This window comes from Lithobates pipiens, unplaced genomic scaffold (genome assembly GCF_037356315.1).
Source record: "Lithobates pipiens isolate NorthernLeopardFrog02 unplaced genomic scaffold, aLitPip1_a1.2 Scaffold_16, whole genome shotgun sequence".
Classification (NCBI taxonomy): Eukaryota; Metazoa; Chordata; class Amphibia; order Anura; family Ranidae; genus Lithobates; species Lithobates pipiens.
Window position 1 is genome coordinate 569,452,565 of NW_027507748.1, and position 24,244 is coordinate 569,476,808.

At 44.0% G+C, this 24,244-nt stretch overlaps 1 protein-coding gene across 2 annotated transcripts in view; it reads left to right on the forward strand.

The window, feature by feature from the left end:
* SLC4A8 (solute carrier family 4 member 8) overlaps positions 1 to 24,244 on the forward strand; it is a 317,175-nt gene that overhangs the window by 58,329 nt on the left and 234,602 nt on the right. The window contains exon 1 of one of the 2 annotated variants that reach the window (XM_077483708.1): positions 4,088 to 4,191. The exons of the other annotated variant lie outside the window; for it this stretch is intronic. The gene's annotated coding sequence lies outside the window, so the exon portion shown is untranslated. Of the gene's footprint in view, positions 1 to 4,087; positions 4,192 to 24,244 lie in introns of those variants that run through there. 2 annotated transcript variants of the gene reach the window in all.

Below are 24,244 nucleotides of genomic sequence, written 5' to 3' on the forward strand. Positions count from 1 at the left end.
AGCTAAAATAAGGCACTTCCAAGTGGGGGATTGAGTGGTGGTACTGATTCCCGCTGTGGAAAGTAACCTTTTGGCCAGATGGCAAGGCCTTTTTTGAAATTGTGGAAGAAATGGGGGAGGTACAGTGCCTTGCGAAAGTATTCGGCCCCCTTGAACTTTTCAACCTTTTGCCACATTTCAGGCTTCAAACATAAAGATATAAAATTTTTATTTTTTGTGAAGAATCACCAACAAGTGGGACACAATTGTGAAGTGGAACGAAATCTATTGGATTTTTGAAACTTTTTTAACTAATAAAAAAATGAAAAGTGGGGCGTGCAAAATTATTCGGCCCCCTTGCGTTAATACTTTGTAGAGCCACCTTTTGCTGCGATTACAGCTGCGAGTCGCTTGGGGTATGTCTCTATCAGTTTTGCACATCGAGAGACTGAAATTCTTGCCCATTCTTCCTTGCAAAACAGCTCGAGCTCAGTGAGGTTGGATGGAGAGCGTTTGTGAACAGCAGTTTTCAGCTCTTTCCACAGATTCTCGATTGGATTCAGGTCTGGACTTTGACTTGGCCATTCTAACACCTGGATACGTTTATTTGTGAACCATTCCTTTGTAGATTTTGCTGTATGATTGGGATCATTGTCTTGTTGGAAAATAAATCTCTGTCCCATTTTCAGGTCTTTTGCAGACTCCAACAGGTTTTCATCCAGAATGGTCCTGTATTTGGCTGCATCCATCTTCCCCTCAATTTTAACCATCTTCCCTGTCCCTGCTGAAGAAAAGCAGGCCCAAACCATGATGCTGCCACCACCATGTTTGACAGTGGGGATGGTGTGTTGAGGGTGATGAGCTGTGTTGCTTTTATGCCAAACATATCGTTTTGCATTGTGGGCAAAAAGTTGGATTTTGGTTTCATCTGACCAGAGCACCTTCTTCCACATGTTTGGTGTGTCTCCCAGGTGGCTTGTGGCAAACTTTAGACGAGACTTTTTATGGATATCTAGAAATGGCTTTCTTCTTGCCACTCTTCCATAAAGGCCAGATTTGTGCAGTGTACGACTGATTGTTGTCCTATGGACAGACTCTCCCACCTCAGCTGTAGTTCTCTGCAGTTCATCCAGAGTGATCATGGGCCTCTTGGCTGCATCTCTGATCAGTCTTCTCCTTGTCTGAGCTGAAAGTTTAGAGGGACGGCCAGGTCTTGGTAGATTTGCAGTGGTCTGATACTCCTTCCATTTCAAAATGATCACTTGCACAGTGCTCCTTGGGATGTTTAAAGCTTGGGAAATCTTTTTGTATCCAAATCCGGCTTTAAACTTCTCCACAACAATATTACGGACCTGCCTGGTGTGTTCCTTGGTCTTCATGATGCTCTCTGCGCTTTCAACAGAACCCTGAGACTATCACAGAGCAGGTGCATTTATACAGAGACTTGATTACACACAGGTGGATTCCATTTACCACCATCAGTCATTTAGGACAACATTGGATCATTCAGAGATCCTTGCTGAACTTCTGGAGTGAGTTTGCTGCACTGAAAGTAAAGGGGCGAATAATTTTGCACGCACCACTTTTCAGTTTAAAATATCCAATAGATTTCGTTCCACTTCACATTTGTGTCCCATTTGTTGGTGATTCTTCACAAAAAATTAAAATTTTATATCTTTATGTTTGAAGCCTGAAATGTGGCAAAAGGTTAAAAAGTTCAAGGGGGCCGAATACTTTTGCAAGGCACTGTAAATTATAAAGTTCAACCAGGCAAGAGGAAGCCATTTCACATATATGTAATGTGAATGTGTTAAAGCCCTGGAAGGACAGGTTGATGTGGACAGTGTCCAAGTACCAAATACCCTGCCTAAAACCCAAAGTCAGCAAGTAAAGGAGTTCTTGCAGAGAAATAAAGAGAAAATTTCAGACTTGCCAGGACTAACTAATGTCATAGAGCATGATATTATCATGAAACCAGGGGTCAAAGTTTGTGTCTGGCCTTACCGTATCCCAGAGTCTCGGAGGAAGACCGTTTCAGATGAAGTGACTAAGATGTTAGACCTGGAGATTATTAAAGAATCACAGAGTGGTCAAACCCAATTGTGTTGGTACCGAAGCCCAATGGGACTCTGCAAATTCTGCTACGATTTCCATAGACCTAATGAAGTTTCAAGATTTGATGCATACCCATGCCCCAGGTAGATGAGCTTATTGAGGGATTAGGTCCAGCCGGGTATATCACTACATTAGACCTTACAAAAAGATATTGGCAAATTCCATTGACTAGGGCTGCTAGAGAGAAAAAAAAATTTTTTCACCCCAGAGTGGAGTTTTCCATACAGAAGAATGCCTTTTGGACTATAAATTGCTACAGCCATTTTCCAGCAAGCAGTGGATAGGGTTTTAAGACCTCATCGGGAGCATGCCTTTGTATATTTGCACAACATAGTCATTTTTAGCAGACACTTACCCAAAGTCCAGGCAGTGATGGACTCCCGTTGGAAGTAGGAGTTTACAGTGAACCCTAAAAAATGTGCTTTAGTATATCGTAGGCAAAGGGCTGGTGAAACCTTAAAGCGGGAGTCCGCCGGGACTCCGCGTTTTTTTTTTTTTTTTTAAAGCCAGCAGCTACAAATACTGCAGCTGCTGACTTTTAAAATAGTGACACTTACCTGTCCAGCGCGCCCACGATGTCGGCACCCGAAGCCGATCTCTAGATCGTCTCTCGGGTGCTGCCGCCGCCATCTTGGGTATGGGAATCAGGAAATGGAGCCTTTCGGCTTCATTTCCCGGTTCCCTACTGTGCATGCGCGAGTCGCGCTGCGCAATAAGGACGGTCCCCGCTGCCTCTGGGATCTGTGTGTTTCCCAGCAGGCAGCGGGGCACTTGCGGAAAGGGGCGGGCACTTGTGGAAAGGGGCGTAATCCGCAGAGAGCTATCCCGGAAGTGGGTGCAGATACCTGTACTGTACAGGTATCTGCACCCCCCTCCCCCCTGAAAGGTGCCAATTGTGGCGCCGGAGGGGGGGAGGGTTCCGATGAGCAGAAGGTCCACTTTAGGGTGGACCTCCGCTTTAAGTCAGCAAGGTAGAGGCTATACATAAATGGTCCCGCCCCCTCACAAAGAAGCAAGTACGTGCATTCATGGGCATGGTGGGATATTACAGGAGGTTTGTACCTAACTTTGCCACATTGGCAGCTCCATTGATCGATCTAAGGGTCGGAAATCGGTCATGATTGAGTGGAATGCAGATACTGAAAATACTTTTTTGGAACTCAAGTTGGCACTATGCCAACATCCTGTCCTGATAGCGCCAGATTTTTCAAAATAATTTGTTGTTCAGACAGATGCTTCTTATGTGGCCTTAGGAGTGGTTCTTTCACAGGTTGTTCAGGGCGAGGAGCATGCGGTAGCCTTCCTCAGTAGGAACTTGACAGCAGCAGAGAAAAACTATGCCTTAGTTGAACGAGAGTGTCTGGCCATTTAGTGGGCCTTAGAATCTCTTGGATATTATCTCTTGGGGAGGAAATTTTAGGCTGATTTCAGAGTAGGGTCCTTTAACATGGATGAGACAAGGTAAAGGGATAAATGCCAGTGTTAACCGTTGGTTCCTGGCACTTCGGGAATTTACGTTTGTAGTGGAGCACAGGCCCTCTTCTGAGCCGATTGTCTGAGCTCCACTGTTGCCTCCATCGCCTTGACGTTGGGGCAGAGGGCACATGTACAGGACGTGGGGGCTGGGTCCAGAAAGGATGCTATATTTCCCCTCTGTTTGGACTGTGGTCCCTTTAAGGGAAAAACAGGGTTAAAGTGTAAGTAAACCCCCCTATCGTTTTCAGCCAAAGAAGCTGCCATCTTTGCCTCTGTTTAATATAAAACTACCATGATGCTGCACATGTGATCAGTCATGACACCAGCCATTGGATGGTTTAACAGTTTTATTGAGAGCACAACCAATGGGAGTGTTACATTTCCGGCATGCCCATTTTATGGATGGGTTTACTTCCGCTTTAACTCACTGGCCAGAGGAAGTGGTTTTAAAAAAGACAGGAAATTGGAGGAGTATAGACAAGGCTGGAGACTGTGAATTTGTGTACAGCTGTGAGGCTGCATGTCAGTATCCTGGCTGGAATCCTGCTAGCAGGGGAAGTTACCCTCTCCAAAAGTCAAGGACTGTTTAACTGTGATGGCAGTTCTGAACTCTTCAAATCGGTGAGATCTTCTGTTGTGCTATTTTGCTGCCACGAAGCTGTTAAGTTATTATACATTACTGTGTCCTGTGATCCGTCTGGATTCCCTGAACATTGAGATGTGTGTGTGTGTATATATATATATATATATATATATATATATATATATATATATATAATCTCTATCTCAAAGTGTTTGGGGGTTCTAAATAATTTTCTAAAAAAAATGTAGCTTTTACATATATGTGAGAAGTGTAAGAATCGGCCCAGTGTTGAAGTGGTTAATTTTGCTTTAAGTGGTTCTACTAAACCTACGGGCTGATTTGCACCAGCTGCTGCATTGCAGTATGATCGGATTGAGATCAGAGCAGTAACGATGCACTGATCTCAGTGGATCGCTCTGTTTCCGCAACGCAGTGGTGTGAACCAGGCATATAGGAGGCACGGCATTTAGCGTTGTCCATGCGGGGCAATCTGCGCTGGAATAACCACCCAGTGCAGTCCCATTGCATCTGGTCTGAATCTACCCTTAGACCCCTTTCACGTTGGGGCATTTTTCAGGTGCTTTTGGGCTAAAAAATAGCGCCTAAAAAAAACGCTTCCCCTGCAGCCCCAGTGTGAGCGTGCTTTCACACTGGGGCGGTGTGCTTGCAGGATGTTAGAAAAAGCCCTGCAAGCAGTATCTTTACCGCCCCTGCCATCGAATTCAATGAGCACTGCTGCCAAAGCGCCTGCAAATCGCTTCGGCAGTGGTGCCCATTAATTTCAATGGCTGAAAACACAGCACTTAGGCTACTTTCACACTGGGGCGGGGGGCGTTAGCGGTAAAACGCGGCACTTTTTTCGCCTTCTAGCGGGGCTCTTTTAACCCTTTATTTGACAGCTAGTGCGGGTTAAAAGCGCCCTGATAGCAGCCGACAAAAGCGATGCTAAAACAGCGGTAAAGCATCGCTAAAATTAGCTACGTTTTACCGCTAGTGCCCCCTGCCCCAGTGTGAGAGTAGCCTAAGTGCTGTGTTTTCAGTTTACTCTGTGCCATTTGTTTGACATAATTGCTACTTCTTTGGTGCAGTAATCCCTAACAACCAATCAGAACATATCTAATACAGGTATTACTTCCGCACAGTGAATTCTGATTGGTTGCTATGGGTTACTGCACCGAAGCATTAGCATTCTTTATTAAATAAGGCTATACAGCTTCCAGGTTACCACGTACAACGTCTGCACTAATTGAGCAGCAGCTGGATGGATTGCTTGCCTGCCCTACGTGCAAATCAAAGTTGTCACTGCAGCGTAAATATTATTGTTGAAATGCACGGAGAGTAGCCCGCATAGCTGCAGCGTGCCATATGCGTCTTCCAGCCTATGCAGTGCAGCTATTTAACATTCAGTGGATGTAGTTGAATTATGATAATGCAAGAACATAATGTACAACTTCTTTTAGTATCTATTATTGTAGACCATTAATTGTCTGTCAAGATAAGTAACATAAAGTGTTCTTTGTGGTGAAATCGGCAATACGGCTGGCTGGATGTCTTTACTGGTAGATACTGTTGCTAGGCAGACTTGTGTTGTGACATGGAAGAATTAGGCAGTAGATCCACCTTGTGGTCTTTTTGAGGTGAGCAATGCACAGCAACCAAAACACATAACTGAGTCTAACTGAAGCGTGATTATTGTATAGATGATGTCAATTTTTTATTATTTGGCTGAATATTTTATAATTCATCAACAGCTTCTCTGTAACTGAGTTTGATTGAAATGTGTAGTAGAAAATCAAGGTGCAGGATGGTTTAATACTCTAGGCGTTTCCGAAGCAGACATGTTGAACATCAGATCCGTGTTTGTACACTGACCTTGCCGGATATGGATAGACAAACTTCCAAAGCCAAAAATTGGTTCCAGGTGCCCCCTTCTCAATCCTAAGTTTAAGACCCCTTTCACACTGGAGCGTTTTGCAGGTGCTATAGTGTTAAAAATAGCGCCTCCGAAACGCCCTAAAACAGCTACTCCATGCACTCCAATGTGAAAGCCTGAGGGATTTCATACTGGAGTGATGCACTGGCAGGACGTCAGGAAAAGTCCTGCCAGCAGCAGAACTCACCGCTGCTCTCCATTGAAATCAATGGGGCAGCACTGTTATACGTTTTGTGGGCGGATTTAACCCCTTTTTTGGCTGCTAGCGGGATGGTTTTAGCCCCTGTTAGCAGCCGTATATCGCTGCTAAAATGACAGTAAAGCGGCGCTAAAGATAGCGTCACTTTACCGCTGACGCCAGTGGCGGCTCGGTGTGAAAGGGGTCTTAATCTCCAAACTGCAAACAGCAGAATTGCAGCAACCAAGGTTCTTAAAGTGTAACTAAACCTATCGAATTAACGGTTTTAAGGCCCCTTTCACACTGGGGCAGGAGGTGCGTTGTCGGTAAAGCGGCGCTATTTTTAGCGGTGCTTTACCGTCGGATTTGTGGCGCTATTCGGCCACTAGCGTGGCAGTTTTACATCCTGCTAGCGCCCGAGAAAGGGTTAAAAACCACCGTAAAGCGCCTCTGCAGAAGCGCTTTGCTGGCGGGATAGCTGCCCTGCCCCATTGATTTCTGCTGCTAGCAGGACTTTTTTTTTTACTGTCCTGCTAGCCCACCGCTCCAGTGTGAAAGCCCTCACATTGGAGACACAGCAGCGGCTGTCTCAGGTCGGTTTGCAGGCGCTATTTTTAGCTCAATAGCACCTGCAAACCAACCCAGTGTGAAAGGGGTCTAAAAAGCGGTAATATTCAAGGCATGCTTCTGCTCTCAACCTGTCAAAGCATTCAATGGCTGGTAATCCTAACTGATCATGCGTGCAGAATAATGGCAGTTGAAGATAAAACAGAAGCTAAGATGGCAGCTTCCTTGCTTGAAAAAAAGGGTAGGAGGGTTTAGTTCCACTTTACAATGGAACTAAACGTATCAATTTAGTGGTTTAAAAAGTTACATTCAAGACATTCTGAGAATGCTAAATGTCACATTTGCTTGTGCTCTCAACAAAGCTGTCAAATGATCAAATGATTGGTGTTGTAACTGATCACATGTGCAGCACCATGACTGCAGATCAGAGGCTAAGATGGCAGCTTCCTTTGCTGAAAAGGATAGGAGGGCTTAGTTCCACTTTAGCTACTTGCCGACTGCTTCATGCAGATAAACTGTGGCAGGGCGCTGGATGATGTATCTGATACGTGATCAGAGCTTCCGGGTAGGGCGCACTCACACATTGCCCTGGCTGAGCTGTGATTTGGTACAGCACAAGCCGATCAGCGGGTGCCAGACAATGATTGGCAGCCCCTGACTAGCTCTGTCATTCAGGAAAGTGAGCTCTGTGTTGTAAACGACACAGAGCTCCGAACACTGACAGGCGATCTTGCTGTTTTTTTTTTTTATTTTTTTTTTTATTTCCTGCAAAGCAGGGAAACTGTAATATCACTTAATAAAAGCAGCACAGAACACACAGTAAACATTGTTAGGCACGCATTTAACCCCTCGATCGCCCCTAGATGTTAACCCTTTCCCAGCCAGTATCATTAGTACAGTGACAGTGTATAGTATTGGCACTGATCACTGTATTAGTGTCCCTATTGATGTCAGTTAGTGTACCTCCCAGCCATCGTCGGATTGCCCACCATACTATTACAATCTCACTATAAGTCTCTGATCACTGCCATTACTAGTATAAAAAAATGAATGAATATAAATCTATACCAGATGCTATAACTTTCACGCAAACCAAATCATATACACTTTGTTTTTGTTTGTTTTTTTACCAAAGACTTAGCAGAAATACATTTTGGCCTAAATTTATAAAAAAACAAACAAAAAAAAAAAACTATATATATATATATATATATATATATATATATATATATATATATATATTGTTGTTTTTTTTTTCAAGTTTTGCTGTATATATTTTTGTTTATATTGCAAATAATAAAAAAAAAAAAAAAAAAACAGTGATAATTAAAAAAAAAAAATGGCCTGGTCATGAAAAATCTTCTGGAGGTTAAGACTTGGTTCACACCTATAGGTGTGATCAAGCGTGAGTGCGTTTCTGTACGTTCCCACACATTGCATGTAGAGTAGCCCATTCATTTCAGTGGGCTGCCTCACGCAAAAATCACAGAAAAGAAGTCCCTTCCAAAAAACACGCTGCACTGGCTGCAGCACTGCTTGATTGGTTGTGTGCGAAAATGCGCACATTTGCAGATGTGTGGGGATGCTAAAGGACAGCGTGTTTCTGTGTGTTGGGACCGCACACGATTTTGCCCGCATTCCTGACATGCATAGATGTGAACCTAACCTAGGGCACTGCCCTCTAGCAGACGCATGGTGATGCCATCAATTGTCAGTGGTATCACCATGCATCTGAAAACACAAACGCATCATGAAGAGTCAGAGATGTCTTTTCTGGATTTTTTCCCACTTAAGGCGGACCACTGAAATAAATGGGCTGGCTGCCCTACGTGCAGAAATATGCCCGGCCCTGGTCGCACCCGTAGGTCTGAACCAAGCCCAACGTATTTCGCACTAGATGCTCTTACTCATAAGGACAGCATTGTAGCTATGTGGGGAGCACTCTTGCCTTTGTTCGTTCCAGTCCCAATAAGGACATATTTTTGTGTCTGTTATAGGCTTATACTAGCCAGCGGTTTGGCACATACATTGCGTAAAACCGTCCTTTTTGGGCGCCTGGTAGGCACAGGTGCAGTGTTCAGCCAGCGGCCTATCAAAATCATTGATGCTTTCATTCTTGGACACCCTGGAACCTCTTTTAAAGTCTAAGCCCTTGTACACACGGTCGGACATTCCGACAACAAAATTCGTCGGATTTTGTCTGATGGATTTTGTCCGAAACTTGTTGCATACACACGGTCGGACAAAGTTGTCCGAAAATCCGATCGTACGTAACGTGATGACATTATTTCGTTACGATGGGACTACATTCAGGCTAGTAGCCAATAGCTTTGGTCTAGGAATTTGATCTGAGCATGCGTGGCACTTTGTCCGATCGGAATTCTCTACACATGATCGGACAAAGTCCGATCGGATCATGTTGTCGGAAGGTTTTATAGCCCAGCTCTTCCAGCCCAGATATTCAGACGGAAACAGTCCGATGGAGCCCACACACAGTCGGATTATCCGACAACACGGTCCGATCGGACATTTTCCGTCGGAATGTCCGACCGTGTGTACAAGGGCTAACAGATGAGACAAAATCTCTGCAATACAGCATACACAGATGAAAATGTTAAATATGAGGTTTTGTCAAGTAAAGAGATCCCATCACATAGTAATGTATGTCAAGTCTTAAAGCGGAACTCTGTGTTTACTATGATTTTATAGTGTATTTGGGAAAAGCTGGCTCAAACAAACAATTGCCATTATTAACTGATATGCTGCTGTAGTAGAATCAGCTACACATCATAAACGGCACTGTGTTCCTCAGTAGTACGTGCGACTTCCCATTTGCTGGAACAAAATAGAGTTGGCCTGAATGTTTCTTGTCCATTCAGCAAAAGCTTTGTATATGTTATCTGTAAAAACAAGGCTTCCTGTGATTTGCCAAGGACAAGAGGCAGGCCCGCGGTTTGATGGGCTGCCTTGGAGGACAAAGGAGATATAAGAGGTCTAATAGATACCCGATCGCTCAATAAAGAGTACCTGTCATCCCTTGTAATAGCAATATACATGAAGAAAAAAAAATAGACGGTGTAAAAAAAAGTTTATTTAAATAAAAGGAAACTTTTTTTTTTTTTTTTTTTTGTGTGTGCCCTCGTATGTCTGTGCTCACGTACAAATATGTAAACACCCACCGCACCACACATGCAAGTTATCGCCACAAATGTCAGATTGAGAGCAATAATTCTAGCACCAGACCTGCTGTATAACCCTAAACTGGTGACCTGTAAAGTCTTTTAAATGGTTGCCTATGAGGATTTTCAGGTACTGAAGTTTGGCACCATTCCATGGGCGGATAACATTTTAAATTGTGAAGTATTTGGTATCTATTTACTCTGCGTAACATCATCTTTTATATTTTACAAAAAACTGGGTAATATATTGTTTTTGTGCCTTTTTAAAATTAATTAAAGTGTATTTTATCCAACATTGTCAGAATTAGCCCAGACTGGAGGTGATTAAGCTTGAAGTTGCTTCAAGGGTTAATAGGTAGGGTTTGGGTGAGTGATATTAAGTGTTAGTATCTGAGTGATATTAAGTGTTAGTATCTGAGTGATATTAAGTGTTAGTATCTGAGTGATATTAGGGATTGGTTACAGGTCAGGGCCATTAGTGTACACACGTTAATTCTCTTTCTTTACATAAATCACTACTCTAAGAGCAGACGTTAGAAATCACATGGCTCCATACAGCCTACCTGACACAAAAATGTAAAAAAGTAAAATTTTTTTAAAACTTATTTTCTATTTTAAAAATGTGGGGGGGGGGGATTACTTCAACAGACCCCTAACATCTTATTGCTGACTGACATATTTACTGAACTTCCCCCGCTCTCCATTTGCAGAAACCGGTGGCGCTGTGGAGAAATAAGAGGGGGCCCAGGCACATGGGGGACTCAGATGTGGGCAGCACAGGGAGGGGGATCGGTGTGGCGGGACAGGAGGATGATTACAGAACAGTGCATTGGGTCTGTCTCTCTCCCTCCAGCAGCTGAAAGCCAGCGGGAGGGAGAGGGGGGGTAACCGGCTTTCAGCTGCTGGAGGGAGAGACACAGTGCATTGTTCTGTAATTTTTCTCCCGTTCTGCTGCACTGATCAATTTGCTGTCCGGACCCCCTACGGGAGGCCTGGTGGTACCCCCTATCAGCGGTCCTGACTACTCCACTAATAATGCTGAAAACTGACATTTGAGCAATTTTCTTTTTGGTGAACGCAATTCAGAATCTCAAGGTAACAGCGGGGATAACATGAAATACTAGACTATGTCACAATTATGTACACATCATGCAGACACATTTCTAAATGTGTACATGTTCAAAGAGATTGGATTTCTCTTCACATGCTTGCCACATCTTTTTTTTTTTTTCTATCATCTGAAGGTCATAGAAAAGGCAATTATGGGAGCGCTCTTCCATTTGTGTGATAAAAGCCATTACATGCAAATCATTGTGTGCCTCAATGGGAGTGTGATATTCTAGATTGCAGTCAAATTTGCTCATATCACCCAAACTTACAATGATATTTTGTATCGAGATGAATTAATATACACATGTGCCTGTAATATCCGTGTCTTTAGGATTATCTTTGGGAAGCAATAGCTGTTTGGGAGAGTTCTACTGGTGAAGTACAAACCAGCACCTAAACATGTCTTCCGATCAATTTTGTTTGTTTTATCTCAGCTTAAAGGGTTTATTTTCCTTTTTTATTATAAAAATAACAAAAACGGTCTCTGTGCAGGTAAGTGACACTTGTAGATAAAAACAAACTACAACTTTGACCAAAGTTGAATAATGCACTTGCTATAGGTGCGTTTACACACCTCCTGGCTGAAAAACTCCCAGAGATGGAATCATCCTGTCTTGCCTTGTTGCTTTGTTGCTAGGACGTTACTAGGACACTCCCAGCTGATTCAGACCCCTTCACATGTGCTCTCTCTCCCCTGTCATAGAAGCTTTGAGCTCAGGCTTTCTGCCACAGAGGAGATAATGGACATGTCATGGATCAATGGATGTCATCTCTGGGAGTTTTTAAGTCAGACTTTGAGAGGCAGGCAAATGCCCTACACCTATAGCAAGATCATGATTTAACCACTTCAGCCCTGAAATGTTTTACCCCCTTAATAAATGGGCCATTTTGCGATCCGGAACTGTTATTTTAACTGACAATTGCACGGTCGTGCGATGCTGTACCCAAATAAAATTGATGTGTGTTTTTTTTTGTTTTGTTTTTTTCCGACAAATGGAGCTTTCTTTTGGTGGTAATTGACACATTTCTGCGGTTTTAAATTTTTTGTGCTATGAACAAAGAAAACGACAATTTAAAAATAAATAAAAGTGTGTCTGTATATCTCTTATCTCTATCCGAGCCACCCCCATCAAATCATTCTCTGCAGCTATTACCTTTTGTACCACCACCCCCTCCCTTTAGAATGTAAGCTCTACGAGCAGGGCCCTCCTGTACCTTTTGTGTTGCCCCCCCTATACATTGTAAAGCACTGCGTAAACTGTTGGCGCTATATAAATCATGAATAATTAAAAAACATATATGTGTGTGTGTGTGTGTGTGTGTGTGTATAGATGGATATCCCATAGTCCAACCCTTTCTCTGTGCACAAGTTCTTCTCTTCGCTCTGTGCTGTCAGCTGTGTCCTTGGTCTCTGACCATCTCTATCATGTCCATAATCTCTGACCCCATCTCTTTAGTAGGTCTGCAGTCTCCTGTAGCATGTCTGCACAGTCTTTGACCATCTGTAGCATGTCCGCACAGTCTCTGACCACCATTTTTTAGATGCACTGATACTTGTGTTTGGTTTATTTTTTTTATATAGTGCGAGTACAAGTACAGATACTTTTCCTTAAGTACTCGCCAGTGCCAATTTCGATACTGCAAAGAATCGCATGCGAATTGAACAGGAATACAGGGAAACGGTGCAACACTAATGAATTCCACCATCTATAAAGAAAGTTTTGGACATTCTACTAAGTGACTACTATATCTAAGTAGAATAGAAAGCCAAACATTGCTGCCAGCTTTATAGTCCGGCTTTGTAGTGGAGCCTTGATATATTTGCTTACTGCACATCTCAACTTGTGAAACCTGAAATCACTCCAGAACAATGACAAGCTTGGTTGTCAGGCACACAGAATGCAAATGGAAATCTGAACTGGCTAATGGCTCCAAATGCTTTGAGTTGCTGTCTGGTCTCCATGTGTGCTGAAGCTAATATTTGCCAATGCAATGTTATTGGTGGGCAGTGTACTCCTACCAGCCATAGTGTTACGTCATAATCATAGTTTGAAATGATTGCTTTGTTTCATTAACAAGTCATTCATTTTATGGTTTAAAATATAATTATTACAGTGGAAACAGCTCTTGTGCCTGTGTGTTAGCATCTGGTGGTTATTCTGGGCTCCTTACTGCCCCCTGTTGCTTACAGACATGCATTGAGCCATCAAGGATTATCTCCTTATAGCCTGCAGTCAGGTTTTCAAATTTTCTATTAACCACTTCAGGTCTGGAAGGTTTACCCCCTTCATGACCAGGCCAATTGCACAGTTGCACGACGCTGTACCAAAATAAAATGTACGTCCTTTTTCCCCCCACAAATAAAGCTTTCTTTTGGTGGTATTCGGTCACTTCTGTGTTTATTTTTTGCACTATAAACAAAAAAAGACTGACAATTTTGAAAAAAATAACAATATTTTCTACTGCTATAAAACATACCTGATCAAAAAAAAAAATGGGAAAAACTATGGTGCAATGTTTTTCTTTTTCACTCAATAAAACTTTGTGAAAAAAAAAAAATGGGAAAAACATCTAATTTCTTCATCAATTTAGGTCAATATGTATTTTGCTACATATTTTTGGTGAAAAAAATCCCAATAAGCGTATATTGATGCATGGCATACTAGCACATTATGAAGTACCTTTAAAACGAAGCCCCCACAGCCATGCCCAGGCACCGCTGGGGGGATGACATGTTCCCTCTGCGTTTCTTCTTGGTTCTTGGGCTTCAGCACTGTCAGTGGCCAGAGCCGCAATGACATCACTCCGTTTTGACAAGAAGCTCTGAAGTTCCAGCATGATACGCCGGACCTTCACAGCGCATTCGCCTCTGACGTCAGCGGCTGCACACAGGGTGACTATCTACTAAACTGTGCTTAGGAGATATTCATTTTTACCTACAGGTAAGGTATCATAGGGTAATACAACCGCTTTAATTCACTTCCTGTCCTAGGTTGACAACCATACTGAACAACATTGCCACCCTAGGAAAGAGAGTGTGCTAGGACTAGATAACACCATAACAGGGGAGGTGTTTTGTAGTTCACGGCGATAGCAGGAAACAATGCAGAGTGTACAGAACGTTATCAGCTCACGCAGTTCCCAATTGGATAAACAGCTATTATATATATATATATATATATATATATATATATATATATATATATATATATATATATATATATATATATATATATAATATATTTTTCCCAAGGCGTCTTTCAGGACAGCACCTGAGAGATAGCGACTCCACCCTCCTCGTTAGGAAACACCTTCTTCCTCCAGACTTTAAAGGGAGGCGCCTCCCTACCACACATCAGTTTTTGTGTTTCCTCCGGCCCGGAGGGAACACCTTTTGGGAAGGAGTCTGTTTCTCTTAGGTGTTCCTGAGGGACTAGGCTTCTTTCCCTTTTTTTCCTCCTTTAGAGACCCGCTGTCCTCCCGACCTACCCACGCCTCGTCAGCGGTAGCAAGCGGGCTCCTCTTCCCCTCTTGTGCTCGGAGAGAGCCGAAGACTCGGTGGCCCGCACGTTCGTAGGCGCGGCGGCGCGCGTGTGCCGCCGCCATGTTTGTTTTCGGCGGTCGCGCCGGAAGTGACAGAGCGGGTCATCGGGTCAGCTGAAACGTCGTTTCCGGCGTGGACGCAGGGGGGAGGAGGGAGGACAGGTGCTGGTGCCTATTTCCGCTTCCGGTCCGGTGCAGCTGCACGGCGTGACTCCGGAGGCGGCGTTTAGCCACAAGTGGATCTCTGCACAGCTGATTATGGAAGATTCAGCGTCTGCAGCGGTGGGGACAGGCACAGGCACCAGCAAGGCCCAGGTAAGAGGCAGCAGTTAAAGTCTGCCTTTCTTTTTCTATTTCCTGGCGTTTGGTCTCGCTCTCTCCTTTCTTTTTTCCCCCCTGGTGGCAAGGGGCCTGTCTGGGCACTAGAAGCTGACTGGTTTCTTCTTAGTGCACCTGTGTGGTGATCCCTATCAAAGCTGAGACTGGGTCTCACTAAGGGTTCCCTGTTTTTTTTCCCTTTTTTGTCTTTTTCTTCATAGGCTAAGAGCTCTGACCCAAAGAAAAGATGTCCTTCTTGCAGGGCCAAGCTGGGAGAAAATTGGAAGAAAACCTTATGCAGTCCCTGCATTACTTCTTTAGTTAAAGAGGAATCTGCCTCTGTATGTGAGGATCTGGTGGCCTCTGTAAAGAAGGAGCTGTACGCCACGATCCAGAATTTTCGTGACTCACTAGCAAACCCGGCTGCTAGTCAGCCTTCCACTTCAGAGTCTTCCCAGGGGTCTCTCTCAATCCCGGTGTTAGAATCTCTGCCTGAAGACCCTTCAGATAGGGAAAAGCAGTCCACTGCTCTTTCCGTTAAAGATTCGGAAGAGGAGTTGGAGGATTCTGAGGTAGCCCCCTCTAAATTCAAACTGTCCCTTGAAGAGGTCGATGGGCTCCTTAAAGCCATTCATGCTACGCTTGGTTTAAGTGAGGAGAAAAAGGAATTATCACTCCATGACCGCATGTATGCTGGGTTGGATGAGCCTAAGGGCCGAACATTCCCAGTTCATCCGGTCATCTCTGAGGCCATTAGGAAAGAATGGCAGGATCCAGAGAAAAAGCCCTTTTTCTCCAAAGCCCACAAAAGGCGTTTTCCTTTCGAGGAGGACCCTGCAGCAGTATGGAACAAGGTGCCCAGACTGGATGCCGCCTTTTCCCAGGTTTCAAGGTCCACAGATCTGTCCTTTGAGGATATGGGAGTTTTGAAAGATCCGATGGACAAACGCATGGATCTTTTGCTCAAGAGATCATGGCAATCAGTTATGAGCAATTTAAAACCAGCAATGGCCACAACGTGTGTAGCCAGAAATTTAGAATACTGGATTAACCAGTTAAAGTCACATATAGCTGCAGATTCCCCTAAACAGGAAATCTTAGATTCTTTTCCTACCCTGATTACGGCAGTGGCCTATGTTGCAGATGCCTCAGCTGAGGCAATTAAGATATCGGCCAGGTCAGCAGCTCTAACTAATGCTGCAAGAAGAGCCTTATGGCTTAAAACCTGGCCGGGTGACTCGGCTTCAAAGAATAAGCTGTGTGGGTTACCCTTTTCAGGAGACTTGCTCTTCGGCTCTGACCTCGATAATATTCTTGACAGGACAGCCGATAAAAAGAGATCCTTTCCGGTCAAAAAGAAAAAGCAGGTACCAAAGCGTCTTTTTCGACCTCAAAAAACTCAGGATCAGGACAGCAAGTTGCAAGGGAGAAGGAAAAGTTGGTCCGCCCCGAAGCCGAAGGGTAGAGGCGGAATTCTCTTCCGTCCTCCTACACAGGCCGAAAAATCGCAATGACTCGTCTCTGCGGGTGGGCGGAAGACTACAAGAATTTCTTCCGCAGTGGTCAGGGATAACTTCAAATCAGTTTATCCTGACCACTCTCGCGCAGGGTTACTCACTCGAGTTTGTCAACGACCCCCCAAAAAGGTTCCTGATTACCAACACCCCGCGGGATCCAGTAAGGGCCCTGGCCATGAAGTCCTCTCTAGAGGAACTGATGCAACAGGGCGTAGTAGTACAGGTACCCCTGCAAGAACAGCAGGAGGGGTTTTATTCCCATGTTTTCCTAGTAAAGAAACCGACAGGGAAGTTTTGGTTGATTCTCAACCTAAAACCTTTAAACGAGTCCATAAGGTACAGGAAGTTCAAAATGGACTCAATTTTTTCGGTCAGAAACCTGTTGACGCCAGGATGTTTTATGGCGTCAGTAGATTTAAAAGACGCATACCTACATGTTCCGATCTCTCCCCAGTCTCAGAAGTTTCTCAGGCTGGCGGTGAGGTTGGGGGGTATGGTTCATCATCTCCAGTTCAGGGCCCTACCCTTCGGCCTGTCATCATCTCCCCGAATTTTTACCAAAATAATGGCAGAAGCTTTAGCGCCACTGCGTCTTCAGGGAATCGCAGTTATTCCTTATTTAGACGATCTGCTGTTTTTCGCCCCATCCAGCGAGGAATTGCAGACCAATCTAGGCAAAGCTCGCAGCCATCTGGAGGCGTTGGGTTGGATTTTGAACCTCCAAAAGTCGTCCCTAAACCCATCTCAGGAGATTCGGTTTTTAGGGTTTCTAATAAATTCGGTGGAGCAAAAAATCTTCCTTCCCTTAGACAAAAAGGACAGGATTTCCGGTGCAGTGTCTTTATTACAGACCAGCCAAAATCTGACAGTAAGACAGGTTATGTCAGCTTTGGGAGTTCTGACTTCAGCAATGCCAGCAGTCCAGTGGGCAAGAATGCATTTCAGGTGTCTGCAGGCTTTCCTTCTAAAATCTTGGGATCACACAGTGGCATCCCTAGAGGCAGAGGTGAGAATGTCAACCCAGGTAAAAAGGTCCCTATGGTGGTGGAAAAGACAGGAGGTCTTATCGGAAGGGTTAGTCTGGGCTTTTCCAGTCGGGAAAAGACTAACAACCGACGCCAGTTCCTGGGGGTGGGGAGCCCATCTAGGAACACGTTTCACTCAGGGGTCCTGGGCCAAAGAGGAGACAATAAGGTCCTCAAACTGGAGGGAACTCAAGGCGATTGCCTTAGCTCTGGAGTTGTTTGTTCAGGAACTGCAGTCCCATCACGTCCAGGTCCTAACAGACAATGCCACGGCAGTGGCTTATTTAAACAGACAGGGGGGTACAAGAAGCAGGTCGCTTCAGGTACTGGCCATGGAGATTCTTCGGTGGGCGGAAAAACATTTGTTATCCCTATCAGCAGTCCACCTAAAAGGGGATCTAAACAGGGTAGCGGACTTCCTAAGCAGAAACGCTATTCGGGAAGCAGAATGGTCTCTAAATCCGGAGGTATTCACAATGATTGCCGGAAAATGGGGTTTACCAGAAGTAGACCTGTTCGCCTCAAGGGTGAACGCCCAGGTTCCCCAGTTCTTTTCCCTGGACAGTCGCGATGGCTCGCTGGGCACAGATGCGCTAGCTTATCCATGGGAATTTCGTCTTTGCTATGCTTTCCCCCCATTTCAGTTAATCCCGTTAATTTTAAGAAAAATTCAGAGGGAGAAGGTACCAGTTATTCTAATCACGCCCTTTTGGCCAAAAAGGGCTTGGTTTTCGACAGTTCTAGGCCTGGCAATCAAGCCTTGTTGGCGTCTGCCCCTCAGACACGATCTGTTGTTGCAGGGCCCAGTGAACCATCCAGGAGTGGCCAGCCTGGCTCTCACGGCCTGGTTTCTGAAAGGCAGCTCCTTAGGAGCAAGGGGTTTTCCAACCGTTTGATCTCGACCCTTTTAGCAAGTAGGAAAAGGGTTACGAGGGCCATTTATTCTAAGGTCTGGAAGCGTTATAAAACTTGGTGTTTGTCAGCCGCCCAGGTGCCAGGGAGCCTTGTCTCCATCTTGGAGTTTTTACAAGATGGTGCAGACAAGGGACTGGCAGTTAGTACCCTGAAGGTGCAAGTAGCAGCCCTGACGGTGTTCTTAGAAAAATCTGTGGCCTCAGATCCGCTGGTGATCAGGTTCTTTAGAGCTCTTAAAAGATCTAGGCCAGCTCCTGTTAAGGTTTTTCCTAGATGGGATTTGTCGGTAGTCCTACAGTCTCTAACAAAAGGGCCTTTTGAGCCTCTTGTGGAGGCTTCCCTTAGGTTTCTCACATTAAAAACCGTGTTTCTGATTGCCATTGTCTCTGCACGCAGGATCAGTGAGCTAAATGCTCTGTCAATTAAAGAACCATATCTTTCCATTTTTCCTGACAGAGTTATTCTTAGAACAGATGCAAAATTCTTACCGAAGGTAGCTTCAGTTCAGAACCGTATACAGGACATAGTACTGCCAACGTTTTGTGTTAACCCCAAAGGAAATAAGGAGACTTCTTTCCATACTTTGGACGTCAGAAGGACTCTGCTGAGTTATTTAGAAAGGACGGAGTCCTTCAGGCGTTCAGATTCACTGTTTGTACTTTTCTCAGGAAGAAAAAAGGGTTTTCAGGCTTCTAAAGTTACTTTAGCTAGATGGCTGAAATTAGCTATCTCAGAGGCATATTCCCAGGCAGGGTTATCTCCTCCAGCAGGAATTTGTGCACACTCAACCAGAGCTCTGGCGTCTACGTGGGCAGAGAGAGCTGGTGCCACCCCTGAGCAGATCTGCAAGGCGGCGACGTGGTCGAGTTTTCACACATTTGTGAAACATTATAGACTGGATCTCACTTCTGCCAGCGATCAGGCGTTTGGCAGAAAGGTCCTGCAAGCTGTTGTCCCGCCCTAAGGGGTAAGTCTCTGTTATCCTCTCAGGTGCTGTCCTGAAAGACGCCTTGGGAAAGACCAAGTTAGACTTACCGGTAACTTGTTTTCCAGAAGTCTTTCAGGACAGCAAGCATCCCGCCCTATGGTATTATATTATGCTACGCTGTGACTAACGTATGTGTTTATGTGTTCCAGCCGGGGCCGGAGGTTCTCTTCTACAACTGATGTGTGGTAGGGAGGCGCCTCCCTTTAAAGTCTGGAGGAAGAAGGTGTTTCCTAACGAGGAGGGTGGAGTCGCTATCTCTCAGGTGCTGTCCTGAAAGACTTCTGGAAAACAAGTTACCGGTAAGTCTAACTTGGTCTTTTTTTTTTTTTTTTGTCAAACAGATATAATTAAAGACTTTCAATGGAATATTTAGGAGTCCAAAAGGGAGCAAATAAGAGGGATTAAAGAGGATGTAAACCTCCGAAAAAAAACACAAACAAACCCTGCAAGGCATAATGAGCTAGTATGCATCGCGTCGGCACTCCCAGTACATGGCCAACATCTTTCACCAGAGTTACTTCCGGATTCGCGGCTCCAGCGCTGTTTGGCCTGAGCTGCAATGACCTCACTCCATCAAGGCACGTGTCTTGAAGAAGTGGCACCAGCAGCCTGTTTTTTCCGTGCACCTTTTGCCGATGCAATGGCAGCAGCACATACTATATATCTCCTAAATTGTGCAAGTTCAGGAGATATTCACGGTACCTACAGGTAAGATTTGTAATAGGCTCACCTGTAGGTAAAGGTGGTGTAACAGAGTTTACAACCACTTTAAGGTTTGGTTCACACTACTGCAATGCAACTTTGATGCGAAATACAGTGCGATTTATGTACTGCAACTTTGCATCTTCTATAGGGCCAAGTCACACTGTAAAATGCACCAAAGTAGTACAAGAAGCGTTTCCAAAATTGGACCATTCTGAGTCGCATTGATTATAACAGGAGCCATTAAAAACAATGAGATTTCCCTTGTTGTGCAAATCTGTGCAAGAAGAGGCACTAGTGTGAATCAGGCCTAAGGGCATTTTCACACTTGCCGCGCTGCGGTTTCGCCATGGCATGGGTGCAGCTCAGTGTACACGCGGTTTTCGTGTGGGTTACCCGTGGTTCTCCAAAAGCGCACCAAGAGTCCTGCATGCTGCATCTTTGTAGCGCTTTCAGAAAACGCACTCAAAATGCCCGTTCTAAGGAAAAGGGCAGGTAACCTGCACAAGAACCCGCAGGTACATTGCACTGCTCCTGTGGCCACACCGCCGCATGGCTGTTTGAAAGCTGCCTTATTGTTCGAGTACATACTTGTTATCCTGCATCCACACATTAGCTGGCTTTGGCCATTTTTAATTGTATTTATTTTTTTATTTTTTTGTGTTTATACAGGCATTTTGCTTGTTTTTGCAAGCATCAAAAGCTTGAGCATTTAAAAATATATATTTTTAGCCAATGGAAAGCTGGTAATTCGGGAATACAAAACCCACAATAAGTTTTTGTGCATTTTTCAGGCACTTCCCACTGAAGTCTATTGGGACCAAAAACACCTAAATGAAGCTCATGTACCTTTTTTTTTTTTTTTTTTTTTTTTTTTTTTTGAGCTACAAGCTTTAACACTAAGCTCAGGTGTGAACAGGCACAATTGAAAGCTATGGGATTTTGTATGAGCATTTTGGGGCTTCAAGATTCGATCTGCAAAACCCTCAGGTGTGACTGGGGCCTAAAAGATTTCTTCTTCTTCGACTTCGACTTCATCTTACTTTTTTTTTTTTTTATTTCATTTGTTCTATTTAGGGTTGGGGGGGCTTTAAGGTAAGTAGACTTTACAGTTCCATGCAAGGTCCTTTTTTTTAAGTGTTTTTATTTTGTAAAATTTTCTTTGGCTGACAAACACAAAGTAACAGTTGCCTTGGCATTTCTCCTCACCTATTTGCCGGTTGCTGACTCATCCACTTGCTGAAATAGTACATTGCAGCTAAAGCCATTTGACACATTAAGCTTTTAGGAGGAAAGCCTTCACATTCTGTGCTAGCACGTCAGGCAACACCAGTACCTACTTCTAGTAAAGAGGAAACCACATTCCTGTAAATTATGTTGAGGGCAGTAAAACCCCCAAACTTCTACCCCATTTATCTGCAGGGGCAGGGGGTGAATATATATGTGCAGTAGGAAATATACCCCCTTTTGGTGGCTGTAGTACTAGCGTGGGCAAACCATTCTAGTGAATTGGGCTGTTCTGCCAGCCTGTACAATGAATGCGGTTGCAGTGGGCTATTGTGGGGTTCAAGGGATGAAAGCTGGGGGGTCAGGAGCTGATGCAGTACCTCTTTACCGCCTATCAATTGCTGTCTGAAGAGCAATCCAAACTCGAATTGCTCTTCAGAGAACAAAGCTAGTGTGAACAAGACGGAAAGCATTGAAGATAAAAAATAAAAAAGTATTATGCCATGTACACACTGTCGGACTTTCCGACGGAAAATGTGCGATCGGATCTTGTTGTCGGAAAATCCAATCGTGTGTGGGCTCCATCTGACTTTTTCCGTCTGCATTTCTGACACACAAAGTTTGAGAGCAGGATCTAAAATTTTACGTCAACAAACTTTGATCGTTTAAATTCCGATTGCGTGTAGACAATTCCGACGGACAAAGTGCCACGCATGCTCAGAATAAATTTATGAGACGAAAGCTATTGGCTACTGGCCAGTTTTATAGTCCCGTGTTCTATGTCACCACGTTCAGAATGATCGGATTTTCCGACAACTTTGTGTGATCGTCGGAAAAAATCAGCCAGATTTTGTCATCGGAAAGTCCGACCGTGTGTACAGGGCATAAGTGAGCTGCAAGGCTATTCCTGATGACTGTGCTCAATGGACAAAATGTTCACACGGTTTATCCTAAAATATATGTAAAGTCACAATTTCCTTAACCGTGTGTGTGTGTGTGTGTGTGTGTGTGTGTGTTTTATTTATTTATTTTTTTTCCTGTCTGTCTCCCTACTGGAGCGATTTACCCTCTCTATTTGTCCTGGGGACCGTTGCCACTGAGGCTGCAAATAATGGAAAATAATGGAAAATCCAGATTTCAGAGTTGACCCTAGAACAAGAGCCAACCGGGACAAATATGAACTTATATTCAATGATTATTAGATAAGGCCAAAAATGCAGATGTATGCATTCCAGTATGCGTTCCAACTGGTGACTGTGACATCACTGGAAGCCTCTCCCAAAGCATTTCGTCATCAACATGTGACATCATCAGGAGCCTTTATTCTTTAATAGGAGATTAGATCTATATTGGTGGACAGTGGGGAATTGGGATTGATTGACTGACTAAAACTGGAGAATGCAAAATCTGGTGCAGCTCTGCATAGAAACCAATCCGTTCCATTTTTTTTTTTTTTTTTTTTTCTTGTCAAAGTTTAAAGGAGAAGTACAGCCAAAGACTGTACTTCTCCTGTAGATCACAGGTGGGCAGTTATTTCTGCACCAGTTTTCAGCTGAAGCCCACTGACGTCACAGGCTGGGGAAAGATCACAATCATATTGTGACCTGGATCAGCAACTGGCTCAGTCTCTCAGTAAGCCTGAGAGAGACTGAGCCAGCCGCTCCACCCCCGCCACAGCCCGGCATTCCAGTGAGCATGAGGGGGGCAGAGACAGTGGTGACTGACAGTATATGAGCACTAAGCAAAGAGCGATCAGAGGTGCTTGGTTCTCCGTCTTACAGGCAGCGGGGGACAGATGCAGCATTCATCTAGGTAATGAAATGATTAAAGAAGAACAAATGGCGTGCCAAATCAGAGCCTATTGCAAAGGCACTGTCCGACTCGGTGCGACGCAGACTTTGCACCGCCGCACTGATTTCCAAAAGTAGTTCCTGCACTACTTTTGGAGACTACGGGAAAGATTTCCATAGACATCTGTGCAGGAACCAGCATAGATGTCTTTAAAATCTCCCCCAAACTTACAATGAAATGCTGCTTTGAAATTGTGTGAGTTCAGCTGAACCCGCACGATTTCAAACCCACTTCCAATGTGAACTAGGGGTTAATTGAACAAGCTAAAGTTAGAAGCTGATTGGCTACCATGCACAGCTGCACCAGATTTTGCACTCTAGCTTTAGGAAATCAACCTTATTGGAAGCAGCAGTTTATTTACATTTTTTTTGTTAGATGTTTGCTTTATTTTCTTAGGCTGCTTTCACAATGAGCCGCTGAAAAATGCATAGTTGTGTTTGCTGGATTTTACTGCGTTTGCGGTGCCATTTTGTTTTAAAGGAGATTAACCACTTTCAGACCGGACCATTTTGCTGGTAAATGACCAGAGGTCTTTTTACAATTTGGCACTGCGCTGCTTTAACTGGTAATTGCGCGGTCATGCAATGTTGTACCCAAACAAAATTTGCGTCCTTTTTTTCCCACAAATAGAGCTTTCTTTTAAAGGTATTTGACTGACTCTGCGATTTTTTTATTTTTTTTTTTATTTTTTTTTTTTTTGAAAAAAAATGATATTTTCTACTTTTTTGTTATTAGAAAAATCCAATAAACTCAATTTTAGTCATACATTTAGGCCAAAATGTATTCAGCCACATGTCTTTGGTAAAAAAAAAGTCAATAACTGTATATTTATTGGTTTGCGCAAAAGTTGTCACATCTACAAACTAAGGTACGTTTTCTGGAATTTACGCAGCTTTTAGTTTATGACTGCCTATCTCATTTCTTGAGGTGCTAAAATGGCAGGGCAGTACAAAACCCCCCCAAATGACCCCATTTTGGAAAGTAGATGCCCTAAGGAAATTGATAAGAGGCATGTTGAGTCCATTGAATATTTTATTT